This window comes from Canis aureus, chromosome 3 (genome assembly GCF_053574225.1).
Source record: "Canis aureus isolate CA01 chromosome 3, VMU_Caureus_v.1.0, whole genome shotgun sequence".
Taxonomy (NCBI): Eukaryota; Metazoa; Chordata; class Mammalia; order Carnivora; family Canidae; genus Canis; species Canis aureus.
In genome coordinates, this window is record NC_135613.1 from 84,191,442 (window position 1) to 84,215,506 (window position 24,065).

General features: G+C 46.6%; 1 protein-coding gene across 4 annotated transcripts in view; it reads left to right on the top strand.

Annotated features, from left to right (window-relative positions):
• TMEM45B (transmembrane protein 45B) overlaps window positions 1-24,065 on the top strand; it is a 48,295-nt gene that overhangs the window by 7,789 nt on the left and 16,441 nt on the right. The window contains exon 2 of one of the 4 annotated variants that reach the window (XM_077894180.1): window positions 7,219-7,347. The gene's annotated coding sequence lies outside the window, so the exon portion shown is untranslated. Of the gene's footprint in view, window positions 1-7,218; window positions 7,348-8,826; window positions 8,962-18,861; window positions 19,004-24,065 lie in introns of those variants that run through there. The other 3 variants (XM_077894176.1, XM_077894178.1, XM_077894179.1) reach the window with 3 other exon arrangements.

A 24,065-nucleotide genomic window follows, 5' to 3' on the forward strand; every position in this document is an offset into this window, starting at 1 on the left:
GTATTTCAGACCCCGTGGGGAGGAGTTGGGGTCTTTCCACTCTGGACAAGAAGGGCACATACAGACCCATTGCCCTGCAGTGGCTATCAGGAGTGGAGGGGGACCTTGGTGGCCATGGGGGACCGACGAACACTATCGGAGCTGACCTGCTGCCTGTGCCATCCGGCGCTCTACTGCGCTGTGTCTTCCTTGCTGACTCTGATACCGGGAGGCAGTGAGCAGAGTGGTCGGACTTCCACTCCAGGTGGCTTGTGGGCTTGTGTTGTGATGAGCTTCGCTGTCCTCTCAGTAGTTGAAGTCCTCCCCTGGGATTGGTAACTGGGTCACTGTGTTCTGCTTGGCAGTTGAGCACAGTGAGCAGGGTCGCCAACTCTGGCATGGTGGAAGCACAAGGGCTTGTCAGCCCCAGCGCCCCAGGGTAATGCCAGCCCCCCAAGAATCATGGGCTGCTTTCCTCTGCCTTGTAGGGATGTAGATAATCTCCGTGTCAGTAGGAATATGCTGGTGCAATGGATGAGGGCAGACATACAAGACGTGGGTCCTAAGAAGAAAACCTATACCCTGGCTCTTGGCCACCCTGGCATTGCCACACCACCAGCCAACTCCCATGGTATTGCAACGGTCTGTTGGTGTTCACTGAGACAACATGACTGCTGGTTGACTTCCAAGCTGGACTCTGGCAGTGGGTGACGCCTCACCCCTTCCCTGTCCTTAGAATGTGCCTCCCACTCACTTTTTCCTCTTTTGGCTGGGACTGGGCATGGGCATTCTGCTCAGTGGCCTGAACTCCATGCAGGGGTGATGGTTGCAAAGGCCACTCAGGCCACCAAACCTTGCTACTTTTTCACCAATTTGTGGGTCATTGCCAGTGGCCTAGCCATCTGGTGAGAAGAATGGAAACCAAGTGTGGGGACATGAACTATGCCAGCAGCTTGCTGCCTGGAAAGGAAAAATATATGCTAATGCCCATGTTAATGCTCATGGCAAAGGACTTTTTAAAAGGGAACATGAATGAACTCTCATGCCCATCAGGCTTGTGCCCAATGGGTAACAGCAGTAGCCCAATGGATACACCAATAAACTGGACATGAAAGTCCACTTCAGATGCAAGAAAATGGCAAGGCCCAAGGAGTGATCCTGGAAGATGTCAAGACTAAGGAGGTAGTACAATCTTGGGATTCTTGTCAATGGGCACAAATCATCCAAAGAAGAGGAAGGTCTGAAGTGCTGCTGGAACTGCCACCCACATATTTGGAGCATTCCCCGCCCCCAGACTCCAACAGTCCACATGTGGCCTGTTGCTAATCTTATAGGAGTCCCAAGCCATCAATGGTTTTGATCAGAGACTGACACCCTCAGTGCAGGTTCAGATCCCTAGGGCACCTAGTACCCCATGCATGAAGCTTTCCTGGACCAGAGACATCAAGCGAGAGGCAGACTTTAAATGTCACCGATGGTATGGGACCGTCAGACGTCATGCAACTTCGCCACCTGACCTTGTATTTAAACCAGACATAAGCTTCATACAATCAGCCTGGAGACTCTTCTGACAAGCGCTCCCCAACCAGACTGACGTGTGCTCCTCTGAGTTAGATGTTCTCTGAGGGGTTACACTGGCCTATGAAGTGCTTGTCACCCTCAGATGGGGCGTTGGGATTTCAGGGTTCTTGGGTGTTGGTAAAAAATGATACTCTAACTTGGAAGGGCCCCATGATTGGGACACATTGCAGGGTTGCCAGAGACACTACAAGGAAATCAATGAGACAGCTAGTGCCATTCTGCTGTGTCCTCATACCTGGCACAGGCAATTATGTCCTGAAAAAAATGGTCAGCAGCTGCCGTCAGCTCCGGCAGAGACAGTCAGCTCTACTCCCCACGCTCGGCTCAGCGAGCTCACTCGCCCCAGTGGTGATGGAACAGGGCGCGGCTGTGCGATCGCCAAGGCCTCTCGCTGCGTAATATCAATTAATTCAGGGAAGGCGGAAACCACACTGTAGAAAATCCAGGCGCAGATGGAATGGTTACCAGCTCGCAGGTCCCCCCAGACTAACTCTTTCACGTCTTTAGTTGAAATAACACAAGTACCTAAGGTCCCAGTTGAGGACCATCCTGGTTAAGGCCTGGCCACCCTCTTGGGTCTGGTCCTCCTAATGACCCTAGTAAGATGCTGTCTCAAAATGACAGAGAGACAGCAAAGCACAGCCACATAATAGGCGATTTAGGGGCCTCAGGGGACCCGACTTCACCTCCAAATTCAAGATGGGCAATGGTCCTGCTGGATTTGATAGGTTTCATCTGCTGTTTCAGTGGCCGGGTGAGGACCAAGGGGTGGAGGCTAAGGAAAGGCAGTCTCACGTGCAGCCTTCCAACCCCACAAGGCCCCATAAAGATGGAACAAGAGACAGAGGGCCCACACAAACGTGTTGGGCTTACAGCCTTGTGCGGAAATGTTTCCCTGCTCCAAACGCAGCCTGTGCCCCTTTGTTCTGCTTAAGACTGTGCATCGGTGCCCCCCAGGCACCCCCAGCCTTCCATTCCCCCCTTCTCTGGCAGAGGAGCTGGGGTCCTTCTGCGCTGGCGTGAGAGGGGTGCGGATCGACCAGCTGCCCTACATGGGCCGCCGGGGCTGGAGGGGACCCAGGACTGTTAGACCTGAGCTCGCTCTGCTCTTCTCTGCACAAGTAAAGCCTCATTCCACCCAGTGCTGTGCTGGGGGGTCCTGGCTGACTCTGAGACCAAGACACAGTGGGCAGGATGTTGCATATAAGGTCAAGTGGTTTTTTTTCTTACAAGACTGCCAAGATGATTCAAAGGGGAAAGGACAATCTTTTTTTTTAATAAATTAATTTTTTATTGGTGTTTAATTTACCAACATACAGAATAACACCCAGTGCTCATCCCATCAAGTGTCCCCCTCAGTGCCCGTCACCCACTCACCCCCACTCCCCACCCTCCTCCCCTTCCACCACCCCTAGTTCGTTTCCCAGAGTTAGGAGTCTTTCAACAAATGGTGCTGGGAAAACTAGATATCCGCACGTAAAAAGTAGCTTCTCTGAATGCAACAGGGTGAAGTTGCAAGGGCCTCGGCGCCCCCAGCTGCGAGTTACCGGGCTGCCCCGCTCTTAGTCCCCCTGGAAGTTACAGGCCCCCCTTAGCGGGAGCCAGAGCCCCACTTCGTACCTACTGACCGGAGTCTGGGGAGGACCGAGGGCAGAAGGACCTGCTGCTCAGGGTACTTCGGTGCGCAGAGAAGTCAGGGTCCAGGACCTCCCTTCCAGAGCCCACAGGCCTTCCAGCTTATTCCATCGTGGTCCCTGCTGGAGAACAAGAAAGGCTTCAGGGAAGATGCTCTATGTGGGTCTGCAAGAAAGGCAACAGATATGCAGGATACAGGAGCAGCGGGGCAGGGCCGGGATCCCAAATACAGCTCCTTTTGATCACATAGCTTTTCTTTCCTATAAAGTCGAAGGGAGGCACTTGCGAGAATAAAGCATCTTTCCTCTGTAACAGCAGGGCGAACGAGGCCGGTGGAAGAGCAGGGCGAGAGCGCCCCGGCAGCCCCAGGGTAAGGGCCCCGCGCCCCTGCCAGAGCACCACTTGGATTTCCTATCAACTTGGGAGTTTATTTAACCACCAGGCCTCATCTTGGCACTTGCTCATGTCCACTGTTTTTGAGAAGGTGGAGTCCCGGATGTCTGTTACCCAGGGAGACTGTCCCCTGTGAAGTTGGAATTCCAGTAATGGGAGAAAACTCGAAAATTCACCAATTTGTGGGAAAATGAGCAACACAGCCTTAAACTCTCCATGGGTCAAAGAAGAAATCACAAGAGAAGTTAGGAAATACTTAGAGATAAATGAGAATGAAAACAACACACTAAAACTTAGGGGATGCAACAAAAATGGTCCTAAGTGGGAAATTTACAGCTGGGAATGCTTACACTAAAATCAAGATCTCAAATTAACAATCTAGCTTAAAAAAAAACAAAAAAAAACAATCTAGCTTAACCACTCAAGGAACTAGAAAGACAAGAAAATAAGCCCGGTGGTAGCAGGAGGAAGAAAGTAATAAAAATCACAGCAGAGATAAGTAAAATAGAGACCAGGAAATTAAGGAGATCGAAAGTTAGTTTTTCAAAAAGATTAACAAAATTGACAAATCTTTAGCTAGATTAAGAGAAAAAAGAGAAGCCTCAAATCACTAAAATCTGAAATGCAAGTGGGGGCATTACTACCCAGTCTACAGAAATAAAAAAGGATTATAAGAGAACAATTGCAGTGGGGTTAAGTGGTTCAGTGGGTTAAGTGTCTGCCTTCAGCTCAGGTCATGATCTCAGGGTCCTGGGATCAAGCCCCACGTCGGGCTCCCTGCTCAACAGAGAGTCTGCTCCTTCTCTCCCCACCCCCGATTTGTGCTCTCTCACTATCTCTCTCTCTCTCTCTCAAATAAATAAAATCTTTTTTAAAAAGAGGTCGGGGGAACACCTGGGTGGCTCAGTGGTTGAGCGCCTGCTTTCGGCTCAGGGTGTGAGCCTGGAGTCCTGGGATCGAGTCCCACACCGGGCTTCCTGTATGAGGCCTGCTTCTCCCTCTGCCTGTGTCTCTGCCTCTCTGTGTGTGTGTGTGTGTGTGTGTGTGTGTCATGAATAAATAAAATTTTTAAAAATACTAACAAATAGACTTCAACAGCATATCAAAAGGATTATATGGCGTAACCAAACGGAACTTATTCCTGAAATGCAAGGGTAGTTCAACATATGAAAACCAGTCGATGTAATACACCACAATAACAGAAGGAAAGGTGAAAAAACGTGATAGGATCATCTCAATGAATGCAGAAAATTCAACATGCCTTCACAAGAAACACTCAACAAACTGGGAATAGAAAGAAACCACCTCAACACCCCTTCACAAAAAACAAGAAGAAGGTGACAGCCATGTCACTGAAAACTACAAAAAATCCCTGAAAGGAATTAAATAAAGCATAAAGTGGAAAGACACTTTGTGTTCATGGATTGGAAGACAATTTTAATACTACCCAAAACAACCTACAAAGTCAGTGCAATCCCTAACAAAATCCCAAAGATTTTTTCTTTTTTTTTTTTTGTAGGCATAGAAAAATTCATCCTACAACTCATATGGAATCTCAAGTATCCCAAATAACCAAAACAATCTTGAAAAGGACAAATTTGGAAGACTCATACTTCCTGACCTGAAATTCACTACAAAGTGACAATAATCAAAACAGTGTGGTACTGGCACAAAGACAAGCATTCAGTGTAAAAACAGAGATCCCAGAAATAAACCCTTGCATATAAGGTCAAGTGATCTTTTTTTTCTTACAAGACTGCCAAGATGATTCAATGGGGAAAGGACAATCTTTTCAACAAATGGTGCTGGGAAAACTAGATATCCACACGTAAAAGAATGAAGTTAAGGACACCTGGGGGCTCAGCGGTTGAGCATCTGCCTTCAGCTCAGGGCAGGGGTCCCGGGGTCCCAGGATCGAGTCCTGTATCGGGCTCCACACAGGGAGCCTGCTTCTCCCTCTGCCTCTCTGTCTCACATGAATAAATAAAATCTTTTTAAAAAATGAAGTTATATCCTTACCTAACACCATATACAAAAATTAAGTCAACATGAATAAAAGATTCAAACATAAGAGCTAATACTATACAACTCTTAAAAGAGAACGTAAGGGGAAATCTTCATGACATTGAATTTGGCAGTGATTTCTTCGGTATGACATCAAGAGCATAGGCAACAAAAGCAAAAATAGAATATTGAATTTTTTTTTTTAGAAAATTGAATTTTATCAAAATTAAAACTTTTTGCATCCATAGACACTAACAGAGTAAAAGATTGGATAATGAGCAAGCCTATAAGATCTTCCAAAAGAATAGTCCATTATGCCAGCAATATTTATAAAGTAAACAATTTCCCATTGAATTAAAAGCCATCCTTGTGGGGGCACCTGGGTGGCTCAGTCAGGTCGGCATCTGCCTTCAGCTCAGGTCATGGTCCCAGGGTCCTGGGATGGAGGCCTGCATCTGGCTTCCTGCTGCCAGGGGACCCTGCTTCTCCCTCTCCCTCACCTGCAGCTCCCCCTGCTTGTGCTCTCTGTCTCTCTCTGTCTCTCTCTCTGTCAAATAAAATATAAAATAATAAAATAAAATAAAATAAAATAAAATAAAATAAGAGGAAGCCATCTTTGTGTTTATCAAGACCCACATACACTTGGATCTGTTTCTAGACACTAATCTGTTTCATTGTTATATTAAATGGCTTTCTCATAATTGGTAGCTGTTTGGTATTCATTTGTGGCTGTTGATATATTAGTAATTTATCTTTTGTTAACTGTTTAAGCTACTTGATTTGTGTTATTCTCACAGACCAAGTTAAAGACAGCCTAACTTACTTTGTAAAAACTAGTTTGTCCTGGCACTTGGCAGGCACCTGGGTGGCTCAGTGGGTTCAGTGGCCACCTTCGGCTCAAGCCCTGACCCTGGGGTCCTGGGATCAGCCTGGCATCCAGCTCCCTGCTCATCGGGGAGTCTGCTTCTCCCACTGCATCTCCCTCCCCCGCCGCTTGTGCTCGCTCTCTCACTCTCTCTTTCTCTCAAATAAATAAATAAAGGGTTTTTAAAGAAGAAGAAGAAGAAGAAGAAGAAGAAGAAGAAGAAGAAGAAGAAGAAGAAGAAGCATCTCTACCCACCAGTAACTACAACTGAGAGAGGTCACAGGCCTGTCTCATCCTCAAAGCCTTAGAGGAAAACGTCACTCAAGAGAGAGCCTGGCCCTTGCAGGGAGCTAGCGACAGGGGACAGTCTCCCTGGGTAACAGACATCCGGGACTCCACCTTCTCAAAAACAGTGGACATGAGCAAGTGCCAAGATGAGGCCTGGTGGTTAAATAAACTCCCAAGTTGATAGGAAATCCAAGTGGTGCTCTGGCAGGGGCGCGGGGCCCTTACCCTGGGGCTGCCGGGGCGCTCTCGCCCTGCTCTTCCACCGGCCTCGTTCGCCCTGCTGTTACAGAGGAAAGATGCTTTATTCTCGCAAGTGCCTCCCTTCGACTTTATAGGAAAGAAAAGCTATGTGATCAAAAGGAGCTGTATTTGGGATCCCGGCCCTGCCCTGCTGCTCCTGTATCCTGCATATCTGTTGCCTTTCTTTCAGACCCACATAGAGCATCTTCCCTGAAGCCTTTCTTGTTCTCCAGCAGGGACCACGATGGAATAAGCTGGAAGGCCTGTGGGCTCTGGAAGGGAGGTCCTGGACCCTGACTTCTCTGCGCACCGAAGTACCCTGAGCAGCAGGTCCTTCTGCCCTCGGTCCTCCCCAGACTCCGGTCAGTAGGTGCGAAGCGGGGCCCTGGCTCCCGCTAAGGGGGGCCTGTAACTTCCAGGGGGACTAAGAGCGGGGCAGCCCCGTAACTCGCAGCTGCGGGCGCCGAGGCCCAGGGTCTACAACCCGAGCTGGGGTGTCTTCGGGGGGGCCAGCCCCCCCCTCCCCCCCGCAGGGACTTCCTCGCGCTGGGTCCCCAGCACCCAGAGCCTGCGGCCCGCGGGCGCCACACCTGGAGGATGCGCGGAGGAAGGACCTACGTGACCCTGAGCTTTTGTATGGTTTTTGTTTGGGGGCGGAGGGGGGGAGGGATGCGAAATCAAGCCTGTATTTATTTATCTTCATTGATTGACACGCGAACTCAATGTTTCAAACAACCGGAGTCCGCAGTGGCCATAGGGCTTGGGACCGCGGGACGGAGGCGGCAGCCGCGGCGGGAAAGGCCCGGGCTGCAGGGACACCCGCCGGCCTCTGCCCCACGGCCCCGGGACCGCTCGCCGCCGCCGCCGCTGCGTCCCCCGAACAGCCCCTGCGCCCCGGGGCTCCAGCCGCCCAGGCTCCGGCCCCGCCTTGCCTCCCGGGGGTCACGCTGGGCGCCGCCCGCCCTGGGTGCCGGGACCCCACCCCCGGCGGAGCAGGGCTCGGGGCGCGTGTGGGGCCGGGCTCGGCGGCGGGGGCGGGGGCGGGGGCGGGGAGGGCAGAGCGGGCGGGGCGGGAGCGGGAGGGGGAGGGAGGTCGGACTCCGGGAGGGAGCCGGGAGCCAGGCGTGGGAGCCGGGAGCGGGAGCAGGAGTCGGGAGCAGAGGCTGGGAGCAGGAGGCCGGGAGGCCGGGAGTGTGAGGCCGGAGCCGGGAGCGGGAGCCGAGGACAGGAGCCGGGAGCGGAGCCGGGAGCGGAGGCGGGAGTGGGATGCTGGGAGCCGGGAGCGGGAGCGGGAGCTGGAGCTGGAGCTGGAACGGGATGGGAGCTGGGAGTGGGAGCCAGGAGGCCGGGAGCAAGAGGCTGGAGGGCCAGGAGGCTGGGAGGCCAGGCGGCTGGGAGCCGGGAGCGGGAGCCAGGAGCGGGAGCCGGGAGCTGGAGTCGGAGCGGGAGCCAGGAGCAGGAGCGGGAGCCAGGAGCAGGACCCGGGGGTGGAGGCTGGGAGCAGGAGGCCGGGAGCAGGAGGCTAGGAGGCTGGGAGCCGGGAACAGAGCCGGGGGCAGGAGCTGGGAGCAGGAATGGGAGCCAGGAGTCAGGAACCAGGTGTGGGAGCTGGGAGACGGAGCAGGAGCAGGAGCAGGAGCCCAGAGCAGAGGTCGGGAGCAGGAGGCTGGGAGGCCGGGAGCGGAGGCCGGGAGTGGGAGCCGCGTGCCGGGAGGCTGGGAGGCCAGGATTCTGGGAGCCGGGAGCGGGAGCCGGGAGCGGGAGCCGGGTCGCGGAGGCCCGGCAGGGGCGCGGAGGGGCGGGCGGGGCGGGGCGGGAGGGGCGGGGCGGGGCGGGCGGGGCGCTCGCACCTGCCGGGGCGGCCGCAGCAGTCGGCGCGCGGCTGCGGAAGGCGCGTCGCTGGGCGCAGGTGAGACGCCGCCGCGGGCTGCGGGCTCGGGGCTCCGGGGCGGGTCCCGCAGGGGGTCCCGGCCAAGGTAGGAGGCCCCGGATCGTGGGGCGGGGGCTCGGCCAGGGCGGGGGGGGCCGGCGGGCGGAGGGGCCGGGGGCAGCCGGAGGTCGGGAGGCGGCGGCGGCGGCCGTGCCCCGCGGGTCGGGACCTCGGGGTGAGAAGGCGCCGCCGTCGGTCGCCCGAGCCCCGGGGCCGACGCCGACGCCGCAGCCGTGTCCGGGGCAGGAGGCCGAGCGACGCCGTGGAGCGGCGGCTGCTGGAGCCCCCCGCCGGGGTGGAGCCTCCGCGGCTCCCTGGGGGGCGCGGCGGGAGCAGCGGGGTAGGGTCGGGGGAGGTTCCCCTGGACCTCAAAACCGTCTGAGGCGACCCCGCCTGGGTCCAGAAGGTGAGCCCCTGGGGAGGCCCCCCGGACGGGGAGGGATGCGCGCCCACACGGGGCACCGTCGAGACACGCGCCCCTGGAACTCGTGAGCAGCCACCGCCCCTGGCCGCCCGCCTGTGCCCCGGGCCCTGCGCCCCCATCGCCCCCCCCGCCCCGCCCGGCTCCTAACGTGGCCGAAGAACTTGCGGGTGGTCGCCGTCTCCTGCCAGGCGATGGGCCCCCCCATCCCGACCGAGGCCGCCGGGCCCCCCCCCGACTCCGTGGGAGACGCGCGGGGTGGGAGTGGAGGCCTTGGGGAGGGCGCGGGCGGCGCGAAGGGAAGCACCGCGGCGGGGCGCGGGAGCCGGGTGTGGGAGGGCCGAGCCCCCACCTCCTGCCAAAGGACTTGGATTTCCCCAGGCCTCCTCCACCGGAGGTGCGGAGGTGCGGACAGCACCACACACCTGCCTCGCCCGCGCACTCTTCCTTATGTCCCGTGGGTCCCTCCCTCACCCTTGCGCTGGGCCATGGCTGCGACCACCCAGGTGCATCTGCCGAAGCTCAAGGGTGACACCAGTGATTCTATTTGGGGTGTTTCTCTACAGTCGCTGCTTGTGTCTCTTGCCTAATCTTAGCAAATGGCACTTTGAGATAGTCACGGAGAGAAAATGGGTGAAGAGAAAGAAAGACTTCTGCTTTCTTACACACCCCCCCCCCCACCTTGTCATCAAGGTGACATCGGCTGCCGTGCTTCGTGGGTCAAAGTACAGATACTACCTAGGTTGATTATGATCCAAGGACTATCTCTTTTCCTCAAACGCATTTGCCTGTTGGAAACGGATAAGGGCAGTTTTACCATCTGTAGAACCACTCCCATAGCCAAAGTTCCTGTTATTGCAAAACTTTTTATAATTATAAGTAGGAGAATGGAAGTCACCACTGTGTCATCGACTAATAGGTGCCTATGAGACATAGCTCAAATCTGTATTTATTTCTAGAGACGGGTTGCGAGACAAAAACTAGATCATGCACAATACTTCGCCATATCCAGTGTGGACAATTAGAAGCAACGAGTAAATCCTGTAATCCCCACACTTCCTTTGAACTTGGCCTTAACCCTTTTAACCGGTCTTCTCCCCCAAACCTTTACTGGGGGGCAGAGGGGGGCTAGGAATAAACAGAGATGATTTCTCTGTGTGAAAAGAAAATGGGTCACAGGCTGCACTCCTGAAAGGACAAAACTCAAAAGATCTATCAGCCTTAGGGGAGGAGGAATTTCAGCTGAAGGTGCCGAAGCGCACTCGTGTGTCCCTTGCAGGATTTGGGTATCATAAGCCGTTATTGATGTCTCGCTGGTATCGCTCATCGGGGGCCTTACAGAGAGCACAAGGCGATTTCCATACAGCACTGTGAGCAGAGCGATTACTTATTTCATAAACGGGGAAACTGAAACTTAGAAAGACTGAGTATCACCTGGGCTGGGGTTATCCCGCTGTTAAGTGGCCGAGGCAGGACTCAGACCAAAGCTGCTTCCCAGGGTGTCTTTTTTTGTTTGTTCGTTTAATCTGGGGATGGGAGGTGTTTGTGATTTGTTTCTCCTGAGCGTTTATGGACTATAGTCTCTGAGTTGAACTCCTAGAATCTAAATTTAGAAGCCTTCTTGTTTGGTAGACGTCATGCGCACCTTTGTTCAGTGTCACTACAAGAATACCTTGGAGCTGAAGATAGCCTGAAATATTGTCAAGCCCAATCTTTCTGTCTTTCCAAAGAGCAAGGGGAGGTACAGGAAAACTAAGCAGGTACCCAGACCTACTTTGCTCAAACCCAGGCCTCCCAGTGTTCAGACCACTGCTCCTTCCAGCATGAGGTCCCTAAGGGGGGGGGGGGGTGCTCTACATAAGACCTGCTTATATAAAGTAAGTGGTTCCATTTGATGTACTCTTTTCCTTTGGTGTCTGTGACCCCAAACCATAGCCTCCCTGAACCTCTGGACCCAAATAACCGTAGATTCTTCGACTCTGATTGGATTCCACCTTCTACGAGGGAAAGAGCCTCTTGGTCTGGCGCGTTGTGTTATTCTGAGCACCGAGCCTGTAGTAGGCACTCAATAGAATGTGTTCGATACCCATCAAATAAACATTTGAACAAGTATAAGATGTCGTTAAGGACTTCACTCAGCCGCAAGTAACAGAAACCCCTACTACGGTAACTTAACAAGTGAGGAGTTTGTTTTTCTCAAATAGCTAGACGTCTAGAGGTGGCAGGTCCAGGGCTGGGCCAGATGCCTCTGTCTTCCGGAACCACCATCCTTAGCTGGGGCTTGCCTCCTCCCTGAAGGGCGGGAACCTCTTCTTCCCAGGGAGGGCTTAGCAGAAGAAGAAGAGGGAACGAAGGGCAGAAGGCATGTGCCAGGTGAATCTGTGTTTTTATAATAATATCATTCTTGAAAGCTCCGCCCACTAGACTTCGTATACCTCATTCGTATAAGAATTACGTGGCGTAGCCGGTCCCAACTGTAGGAGAGCCTGAGCAAATCTAGTGTCTTAGTGACCATGTTGCCACTCTAACAAAATAGGGATTCTTTTAAGGAAAAAGGAGGGAATGGATACCGGGTAAACAACTAGCGGTACCTGCTGTAGTGTGTTTCATGAGTCCCTGACTCCTTGTTTCTTTCTACATGGGTTGTTGCTGCTGTTTTATTTTTACTTTTTATTGTTGTTCTTTGGTTTACTAAAAAAAGGGGGGGAGGGATGGATCATGCAGTGGGTGTAGAGGAAATGTTTTAAACTATAAATTCTGAAATCCAACCCAAGAAATGCTGATTGTTTAGGTCTGAGTCTATAAATGTGAATTATACAAACCAGCACTCCAGATCATTTGCATGCAGGTGGTCGCAGGGTCACAATTTGAAAAATGTTGAATCGGGGAGTGGTGTAGCAGAGGCACCTCCACTGTGCTTCCAAAGGCTTTCCTGCCTCATTCCTCTTGAGGCTCTTACTTTATTTTTTAATTTTCTATGTTGGTCAACAGAAATAAATGTATAGTCTTAAAAGTCACGAGTTCAACAAGGTTTTTACTAAGTCTGTACTGAGCTATCTCCCTAGAGGGGGCTATTTTCAATGCTCTCAGCCTCGTTTCTCTCATATTTACCACCATATTCCCCAGTAACATGCTAGTCCTGGCTATTTCTCTTTCTCTTCCCAGTTCTGGATAATATCTATCCTCCCCTGCCTGGGAGGATAAGGATGTAGTTCTCTCATACCTTCATTATCCTTGCCCCATATTTGCTTCTCTTTCTTGCAAGGTCCCAATATAGTTACATCCTAATTTTTTCTGATATAACTGTGTTTTGTGTTTACATTATTATGACCCTGTAAAGGTCATTCACACCCCAGCCATGTGATAACCATGACTTCTACACTTCCTTTCTCGTACAGCCTTTTTCTATCCCCTGGACTCAGTCATTGCTACCTCTTCTTTCAGTCGCTTCCTTTTTTTGTTTATTTGTTTTGTTTTGTTTTTTTGAGCGTTCATTACAATTCTGCCTCAAGTTTTGACAGGATGGGAAAATTCCTCTCGATAAAGCTTCAACTAAGTAGTCAGTTTGGTTCGCTTTTCTTGGAGGCATCTCTGGCTCAGCCCCCCATTCTCTGGGACTGGTACTTCTGAGCCCCTGTGGCACTGGGAGCTCCCCTGGCTGCCACCTTGTCACCTGCACTGGATTCCTGTTTCCTGGATTGCATGCCTTCTCACTCAGTTCAGTTTTGCTGGAGCACAGCTTCCTGAGAAAGTGTATGTGGAGGCAGAGGTAAATTTATCCTGAAGCTGCTGAAGCCCACGGGGCCTCTGGGAGGGAAGAAAAGCCAGGTCACCACCATGAAGCATTTTTGCTTCAATTTTCTAAAGAGATTTTATATTTATTTATTTTTTTAAGAATTTATTTATTCCTGAGAGATGCAGAGAGGGAGGCAGAGACACAGGCAGAGGGAGAAGCAGGTTCCATGCAGGAAGCCTGATGTGGGACTCAATCCCAGGACCCCGGGATCATGACCGGAGCCAAAGGCAGATGCTCAACTCAGGCGTCCCTCTAAAGAGATTTTAGAAGCAAGATCCACGAACCTCTAAGGCTCCCATTTGTTGTGATTTCTTTTCTCATTCTAAATAAATATTCACGTCTACACCCAAGTTTGTGTTTGTAATTTTATGACTTCTTTTTATTTATTTATTTATTTATTTTATTTATTTACTTATGATAGTCACACACACACAGAGAAAGAGAGAGAGAGAGAGGCAGAGACACAGGCAGAGGGAGGAGCAGGCTCCATGCACCGGGAGCCCGACGTGGGACTCGATCCCGGGTCTCCAGGATCACGCCCTGGGCCAAAGGCAGGCGCCAAACCGCTGCACCACCCAGGGATCCCCCTAATTTTATGACTTTTTCTTAAAGAGGGCTCCCCAAATGATCTAAGATGCAGGCCCCATAGGACCTGGCTGGTTTTTCAGACTTTGTACATTCGAGATGCCATTTTTCATCCTTCACTTTTGATTAGTGGTTTGCCTGGTTATAGGATATTAATTGGAATTAACTTCCCCTGACAATATTGAAAGTTTTGCCCCACTTTCTTCTACCTCTTGATTGCTCAGTTGAGAAGCTGATGCCATCCTGATTTCTGATCCCTTGTATTTTGTTTGTTTAATCTCTGAAAGTTTGTAGGGTTTTCTTTTGTTTATTCCTCATGTTTTGCTATTTCATGATGTTGTTAGTTGATATTGGCTTTGGCTCCCCCCACCCCCGTCATTGTTTTAGATACTTTAAAGGCCTTTCCAATCTGAAAATCATATTTTTCAGGTCTCTGTTTTCTTCTGTTGCATAGTTTCCTCTGTATTCCTTAGATGCTGGAGCTCTTGAATCTGCCCTCTTACTTTATCTTTGCTATTTTTTAAAAACCTCTCATCTTTTAGTTCTGGTTAATCCTCCAACCCTCGTATTAAATTTTTACATTCTAGGGACACCTGGGTGGCTCGGTGTAATATATACTGACTCTCTCTCAGTATATACTGAGAGGGGGAGAATGAGCAGAGGGGAGCAGCAGAGGGAGAGGGAGAAGCAGACCCCCCTCTGAACAGGGAGCCTTGGAATCTCAGTTTCTCTAGCACCTAGAACCATGCTGATACACAAGAGGCCCTGGATAAATGTTGCTTGAATCAAATTGGCTCCATTACCCATTTTAATTTAACCCTTCCTACTGGTCCCTTTGCTGTTTCCTATGCTTCTTTCACATCTTTTATGTCATTTTTCTGGAAGATGATACTTCATTGAATTTGATATGTGGATGTGTTGGAAAAGAGACTGGGAAGATCTTCCACCAGGACTTCAGGTAGAATTGCCAGGGGTGAAAACTCCCTGTATCATTTTACCAAAGATGTAATGATTTCTTGGGTCATCACCACACACCCTACATCTGGTGCTATCTTGACCCACACAGTTCTTTTTTTTTTTTTTTTTTTTTAAGATATTTATTTGTTCATGAGAAACAGAGAGAGAGAGAGAGAAAGAGGCAGAGACACAGACAGAGGGAGAAGCAGGCTCCACGCAGGGAGCCCGACATGGGACTCAATCCTGGGTCTCCAGGATTACGCCCTGGGGCCAAAGGCGGCACTAAACTGCTGAGCCACCCGGGCTGCCCTTGACCCACAGTTCTATTTGAATGCTTTTTCCCCCCATGTTTCATGCTTCACTTGTCCTGTCCTTTGCTTCCTTCCACTCTCTTTGATCTGGCCCCTACTTTGACCCAAATCTTCTCTTTGTTCTGTTCTAACAATGTTTTTTTGCACCCCCCCCTCCATCACCACCTTCATCTGTCATCTGGTGTATTTTGCACACAGCACAGTGATGTACCCATTTCAGAAGATCTACCCTATCACGTAGACATCTTTTTAAACTAATCCAGGCCCAGAATGAAAAATCGCTCTCTCTTCTGGCTGTGGTTGAGTTTGTGTCTATGCTTTGTTCCCACTGGGATTTATTTTTATATGGAAAGCTCTAGAAAAAGGGCTAAACTACAAGATCATCGTAAAACAGTAGTCTATAGATTAGTGTTTCTCAAATGCTACCACCCACCATGGAACTTGTATTCTCATAGCATGGAGGCTTGGCTGGAAACAGCATGGCATAAGCTACAGTCTTTCTTAATGCTAAAAAGAGTATGGTACCCCAAAATACATCTCTGTTTTAATATGAAAATCACTTTCCCCAAAATCTTGAGGCGAAATTGATATTCCAGGATGATTACTCTGCTGGTAATGTGAGTCCAGATATTTGCAGCTTACCCATACACCAGTCTAGGAGGCACAGTATGAGATGATCTGTGAAGGACTCATCTAGCTCTAAAATTATATGGAAAAAGTAATGTTAGCAGCAACCTTACTAATGACTGGATTTCCTCATGGTTCAAAATTACAGCTAAGTTGAATCAGTTCAATTTAGATCAAGAACTATTATTATATGGCAAGCTTAGTGCTAAGCCATGGGAAGTTTAAGATGAAGTAGATAAGATCTCTGCTCTTGAAGAACCTATGGTCTAGTGAGTAAGACATGTAAATATATAATTTTCATATGACAGGCTAAGTGATAAAAAAAAATCAACATATGTATAAGGTACTACCGGTAGCGCAGGAGTGAGGCAGTAGCCCAGCCTGGAGGTTCACAGAAGGCTTTCTAGAGGAGAAAAGGCTCACCTACTGAAAACTGAGTAAAGTTAAGCCAACCAAAGAAAAATGAAAAGAAAGTGGAGGGAATAGGATGAACAAAACGTACACTGTAAGGTTTGTGGTGGGGAGAAATGAGGCTCAAGAGACACAGGCCAAGAGGCAGGCTCTGGGCATATGCCATGCAAAAGGGCAGACTACATCTGTGTGGTGGTTACTCAATGAAATATTTTAAATTTCATAGTGGTGTGATCAGATTTACATTTTAGGTAGATGACTCTGCTGGCAGAGTGGAAGAAAGATTTATAGATGGCAGACTTATAGGCTTTGCAGTAGCTGAGGCAAAAGACAATGAGAGCCTAAGTGAGGTCATATTGTAGGAACAGGAAGGAAACAGAGAAAAATTGGGGAAGCAAAATAAGCAGAATATCTTAGTCTCTTGGGAAATTGGGACACTGCGGGGCAGAATGAGAGATGAAGGGGTATCTAGGATGAGTCGTAGGAATCTGACATTAGGAGTGACTGGGTGCTAAGCCATTACCCGAGTCTGAGATACAGAAGAGAAGCCAATTTGGTGTGGAAGGAAAATGATGAATTCTGTTTGGAACATGTTAACTTTGAGGTGTCTATGAAGAATCTGTGTGTTTATGTGTGTGTCTGTCAGCTCAGCAGGTTGTTAGATACGTGAGTTTGAAACTCAGGGAAGAGGTCAAGACTAGAGATAAGAGTCATGAGCGTGCAAGTGGTAATTGAACTATGGGTGTGTATGAGTTCTTGCAAGAAGGAGATATACTGAAGAAGAGTGGACCAAAGTCTACTAGTGTTTAAGAGATAGGGAAAAGAAAAGTACCCTTCAGAGGAGAGGAAAATTACAGAAGATGAAGAGTATGAGGACAGAATAGTATCATGAAAGCCAAAAACAATAAATTCCAAAAATAGTGACTAAGTGACAGTGTCAACTAAAGAAGGTATCACAAGAACAAGAAGGATCTATTCAGATAATATTTTAAAGATTTCCATTGGTGAAACAATATGGAGATCATTTGGTGACACCTACAAACACACTTTCAGTGTTGTGGTGGTGAAGGAAGAGAAGTAAAGGGAGAAAGCAATTGTCTTTCCAGGTTTCCTCCAAGAAATTTAACTGATTTTGACAATGTTTGATTGCATTACACAAAACCATCAAATTCCTTTCTATCCAAAGAAAATTTCATTTAAGTGGTAATTTAGTTCAATAATTACTGACTTTCCAAAAATTTTAATATTAGAAATTGTTTCTAATTATCTGTAAATAAACATAGTATCAGGATGCCTGGGTGGCTCCGTGGTTGATCATCGGTCTTCGGCTCAGGGCATGATCCTGGTCCAGGGACCGAGTTCTGCATCGGGTTCCCTACAGGGAGCCTACTTCTCCCTCTGCCTATGTCTCTGCCTCTCTCATGAATAAATAAATTTAAAAAAATCTGTTTTAAAAAAATAAATAAACCTAGTACCAAAGGCATTTGGGCTCTGGACTAGGGGAGATGGTTAGAAAAAGATCCACATATTTTGAGAATATATATATATATATATATATATATATATATATATATATATTACATCTAGTAGATGTATATCTATGTATATCTACACTAGTAGATATATATATAGTTTAAAAGTTTGCAAAACTATATGTTATTTGAAGATAACATACATAGCAAATGTATGTAGTATATAGTAAAACAAAAGTGAGTGAACACTAAACACAGAATTCAAAATGATACTTACTACTCAAGAGGGAAGAAAGGGGGAAGCCATCAAGGAGGTGTCAACAGGAAGCTCCAAGGATATTAGTAATGTTCTCTTTCTTAAGCTGGGTCATGGGACACAGTTATTCTTCATAATTTTTACATACATTAGCTATGTTATTTTTATTATTCCTATTCCTATAGTAAATAGGAAGCAAGATACAAAGTGGTTCTTCAGAGATCCAGGGTCAGAGCAGATTTTTATTTCTTTTTCTTCTATTATTTTGTGTGGAAAAAGTCTTGGGCCTGGTTGTAGGCAAAGAGAAGAAGGCAACAAAGAGAAAAGTTCATGAGTAATAGGAGTAGACCTAGAGGACACAGATGGAAGATTGGCCTATCAGAGGGGTGAATTTGAGAACAACAGGTGTGGATGTATATGAATTTGAGGTGAAGAAGAGGAAATTGATGTGATTGGTGCCTTATAGTCTCTATTATGTTCATGGAAGAAGGAAGGTTTGCTCAGAGTCGAGTGAACTCAGTTTTGAGGGAAGTGATGGGTTTTCAAAACCAGTCTATAGGAAATGGAAGCAAGACCTTGCATGTGACAAGAAGCACTGCTGAGTGAAGTAGGAGGCCTGGCATCCATCTTGGTCATAGATAGTACAGAAGGAAGGAAAAACATATTAAAATTTTTTTCCTTCTTGCTTAAAAAATAAGCCAACATTTCAAGTCCAGAGATGCTCCTCTTGCTCTAATGTATGCTGAAGTGACTGCTGGTCCTCCTTGGTGACTCCACTATTTTAGCTCCATTTAACTTCTCTCCTATGTCTGAACCTACTCTGTCCTTTTCATTTTTCATTTCATTTTTGTGATGTGTTAGGAGCAAACACAAAAAGTTATTTTAGAATTAGGAGAAGCCGTGGAGATTACCTCCTCCAAACTATCCTGTAACAAGGAACTTATGATCCTGAGAAGTCACATATCTTGCTCAAGATCACAAAGTAAATTCATAGCAAAATGTGGGCTAGAACCCAGGTCAGCTGACTCAGAGGTCAGTGTTATTAGTTCTTGAGAAATCATGGAACTTAGCCCAGATTTCTTCTTCAGTCTTTAATTTAGGATTCCAGTAAGACTGCCTAATTTTCATGACAGTTTGAAAGTGGCAATCAAGAAAGACCCAGGTCAAGTGCCAGCCCCTCTGTGAATACAGGATCGCAATCTGGACATTCAACCTTTCACAAGCTCCTCACTAGATTATAAACTCCTTATGGGTAAGAGTCAATTCTTTTTTAAGTTTTTATTTTAATCACCCAGCGCTCATCTTGACAAGTGTACTCCTTAATCCCCATCATCTATTTCACCCTCCCCCCCACCTCCCTTCTGGTAACCATCAATTTGTTCTCTAGAGTTAAGGGTTGATAGTTTCTTGATTTGTCTCTCTTCATTTTTCCCCTTTGTTTCTTAAATTCCACATATGAATGATATATCATACAGTATTTGTCTTTTTTTCTGACTTATTTCACTTAGCATAATACTCTCCAGTCCCACCCATGTCATGGAGAATGGCAAGATTTCATTCTTTTAATGGCAGAGTAATATTCCATTGTATGTATGCATGTCTCTGTGTGTGTGTGTGTGTGTGTGTGTGTGTGTGTGTGTGTACCACTCTTCTTTATCCATTCATCGATCAATGGACACTTGGGTTGCTACCATATTTTGGCTATTGTATTTATTTAATGCTGCTATAAATATAGGGGTGCATGAATCCCTTTGAACTGGCATCTTTGTATTCTTTGGGTAAACATTCAGTAATGCGATTGCTGGATCGTATGGTAGTTCTATTTTTAACTTTTTGAGGAACCTCCATACTGTCTTCCACAGTGGCTGCACCAGTCTATTCCCATCAACAGTGCATGAGGGTTCCTTTCTTTCCACATCCTCACCAACAACTGTTGTTTCTTATGTTGTTGATTTTAGCCATTCTGACAGGTGTGAGGTGATATCTTACAGTTTTGATTTTCATTTCCCTGGTGATTAGTGATGTTGAGCATCTTTCCATGTGTCTGTTGGCCATCTGGATGTCTTCTTTCAAGAAATGTCTGCTCAGATCTTCTGCTCATTTTTAATTGGATTATTTGGTCTTTGAGTGTTGAGTTTTGTAAGTTATTCAGTATATTGAATATGTCATTTGCAAATATCTTCTCCCATTCCATAGGTTGCTGTTTCGTTTTTCTGATTATTTCCTTCACTGTGCAGAAACTTTATTTTGAGGTAGTCCCAATAGTTTATCTTTGCTTTCATTTCCCTTGCCTCAGGGGACCTATCTAGAAAAAAAGTTGCTATGGCTAATGTCAGCAAAATTACTGCCTGTCCTCTCTTCTAGGATTTTTATGGCTTCAGTTCTGACATTTAAGTGTTTAATCCATTTTGAATTTATTTTTATGTAATATAAGAAAGTGGTCCAGTTCCATTCTTTTGCATGTTGCTGTCTAGCTTTCGCAATGCCATTTGTTGAAGAGATTGTATTTCTCCCAGTAGATATTCTTTTCTGCTTTGTCAGAGATTAATTGACCATATAACTGTGGGCTTATTTCTGGATTTTCTATTCTGTTCCATTGATCTGTGTGTCTATTTTTATGGCTATACCATACTGTTTTGATGAATACAACTTTGTAATGTACCTTGAAGTCCAGAATTGTGATGCTTCCAGCTTTGTTCTTCTTTTTTAAGATTGCTTCAGTTATTCGGGGTCTTTGCTGGTTCCACACAATTTTAGGAGGGGTCATTTCTTACTTATTTTATTATTTCCTCAGCACTCAGCATAGAGTCTTGTATTTAATAGGATCATAGGGAAAAAAATTTTTAAAAAAGAAAGCAGGAATAAGACCATATTTTGCTTAGAAATGAAATACTGCTGGGCAGTAACTGAGCTCTTGTTCATAGAATTTTGTTCCATAGCTCATGAACTCATGCCAGAATGAGGTTAAGATTCTTAGTTTGGTCTTATGCCTTCTGACCAGTTGTTCCAAGGACCCACCTACCCATCGACAGAGAAAGTAAAAATGACAGTAGTAGGTATAAAATTTTAAAAAGAATGATGGGCTCCGAAGTGTCTTAAAGGCTCTCAGACTACTATAGAGCAGGGATACTCTCTGGCTGAAGTTCAGGACTAAAGCACCATCCACATCAGCTGTAGGCAACAAAGAACTTTCAACTCTGTACCTTGTACTTCCTCTGCATTTTACGACTAAGCAGCTCATAGAAGGAGGGGTTTTAAGCTTGTTATTTGCAGAGTAACAGAAAGCTGAGTCAGGTAGGACTGGTTGTATGCCAAAGTAAACTCAGACCAGAAGCCACCTGAGTGTTTCTGTTGGCAAGGACAGATTCAAAAAGTATAAAAACCATGTCATGGAGTAAAATAATACACTATATTCTCCCCATAACTACTTGCCTACTGACTAAAAACATATCCCATTCCTATTAAAAAGATATTCAACAACTACCCTCTCCAGAGTCAGATAAAGGTTCAACATGATTCCCCTCTCCCTACTTGGAATTAGGTACTAAAAGCAAAGGACAGCAGTCTTAGTTCAATAATTATACTTCCCCCAAGAGAGAAACCCAGGTTTCTCCCCCCATTAATTGTGGGAATAAGTGTAAGAACTCTAGAGAAGAGAAGAAACTAACATTTGTTAAATACTTACTCTAGGTAGTTGCTAGATGCTCTCCATTAACCCTCATAAGATGCTTCTGTTAAGGAACCTGTTTTGGAAGAAGTGGGGTACTGATATTCAGAGATGTTGGGGAACTTGTGGAAGGTCCTACCAGTAGAAGTAGCAAAGCAAGGACTGACACTCCATAGTTCATGTTCTTTCTCTTATGCGACTATATTTCCCCATAAAGGAACATGTAGGAACTCAGTTTCCTTTAGGCAAATCTAGGACATAGAATGCATCTGAACCAATATAAAACTTGACTTGTGTCTTCTCTAACTTGACTTTCCTCAGGCCCATTTGTGAGTTCATATGCTTTCCAGAGACTCTTGGGCACACAGGACCACAATGTTTGGTTGATTTGACTTTTAAGTATACTGTTTTGTTCATTCTCAATCTGAGATTATTTCAAGGTTTAATGAATTCCACCCATGGAAGACACTGACATTTGGTCCTTCTTGGTAAAGAAGGTGGGAATGATAGGGTAAAGAGAGTAAGCAATGTGACCTAGCTCCATTCTAACTATACGGATGATTGGCTGCACCTGCTTCTTAGTTGCACGTACTATTTGCTCTACCTGGCACTGTACCCACACTACTTACCTGTTTTTCAAGGAAGTTTTAGGGACACTTCCCTCTATAATCGTTCTATTTCTGATTCCAAGGTGAGTCAGAATCCTCCTTTCATTGTCATTACTCTGCATACGCTATTAAAATATTTAATGTATGTGTCATAATAGTTGAATTATTCTTTCTTCACCAGAGTTTCACCTTATTTAGGCAAGGCCCTTCTCTGAAGATTGATGAAATCCATTTTCTTTTTTTTAAGATTTTATTTATTTATTCATGAGAGACAGAGAGAGAGAGAGAGAGAGAGGCAGAGACACAGGCAGAGGGAGAAGCAGGCTCCATCCAGGGAGCCTGACGTGGGACTTGATCCCAGGACTCCAGGATCATACCCTGGGCTGTGGCGACTGAGCCACCTGGGCTGCCCTGAAATCAATTTTCAAGAGTAGAAGGGTAGACAGACAGAATTCAGTGGAGGAAAGAAGAATCTTTTCAACAGATGGCTGGGACAGTTGGATATGCAAAAAATGAAGTTGGATCACTACCTCACACCATATACAAAAGTTACTTAAAATGGATCATAGACATAAATGTAAAAGCTAAAACTGTAAAAATCTTACAAGAAAACAGAGGAGTGAATCTTCATGCCCTTGAGTTAAGCAATGATTTCTTAGGTATGACACCAAAAGCATAAATAACAAAAGAAAAAAACAGATAAACTGGACTTCATCAAAATCAGAAGCTTCTGTGCTGCAAAGGACACAATAAAGTAAAAAGACAACCCACAAAAACAGAGGAAGTATTTTCAAATCATATATCTGATATGGGACTCGTATCTACAATAATATAAAGAACTATTACAACTCAATTTAAAAAAATTTAAATGGGCAATGAATTTGAATAGGCATTTCTCCAAAGAATATATACAAATGCCCAATAAGGTCACAAAAAGATGCTTCACATCACTAATCATTAGGGAAGCAAAACAAAACAAAATGATGAGATATACTTTATGAGAATGGCTAAAACAAAAAAGATGAACATAGTAAGTGTTAACAAGGATGTGGAGAAATTGGTAACCTCATACACTGCTGGTGAGATTGGAAAGTGGTGCAGCCACTTTGGAAAAGAATCTGGTCATTCCTCAAAATGTTGAACATAAAGTTATCATATGACCAAGCAATTCCACTCCTAGGTATATGCCCAAGAGAAATGAAAACATAGGTACACAAAAATATGTACACCAATATTCATAGCATCATTATGCATAACAACCCAAATATCCATCCACAAATGAATGGATATTATGTCAACTATACGTCAATTAAAAATTTTAAAGATTAAAATTTAAAAACTAGATGAGAGATCCCTGGGTGGCTCAGCAGTTTAGCACCTGCCTTCCACCTAGGGCGCGGTCCTCGAGTCCTGGGATCGAGTCCCTCATTGGGTTCCCTGCATAGAGCCTGCTTCTCCCTCTGCTTCTCTCTGTGTGCATGACTCTCGTGAATAAATGAATAGAATCTTAAAAAGCTAAAAAAAAAATTTAAAAACTAGATGAATGGACAAACAAAATGTGACAGATCTGTACAATGAAGTATTATTCAATAATAAAAAGGAATGGGGTCATCTGGGTGGCTCGGGTGGTAAGCATTGAACTCTTAGTTTCGGTTCAGGTGATGATCCCTGTGTTATGACATGGAGCCCTCCAAGCTGGGCTCCATGCTCAGTGGGGAGTCTGCTCGAGGATTCTCTCTCTCCCTCTGCCTTTGCCCCTCCTCCTGCTTGCACTCTCTCTCTCTCCCTCTAAAAGCAACAACAATAAAAAGGAATGAAGCACTGATGCATGCTGCAAGATGGATGCACCTGGAAACCATGCTAAGTGAAAGAAGCAGAGATATATGATTCCACTTATACAAAATATCTAGAATAGGCAACCCCATGGAGACAGAAAGTAGACTAGTGACTGCAAGGGTCAGTGGGGTTGGGAGGAAATGGGGAATGACTGCTAGGGGTATGGGATTTCTTTTGGGGTTGATGAAAATGTTCTAAAATCA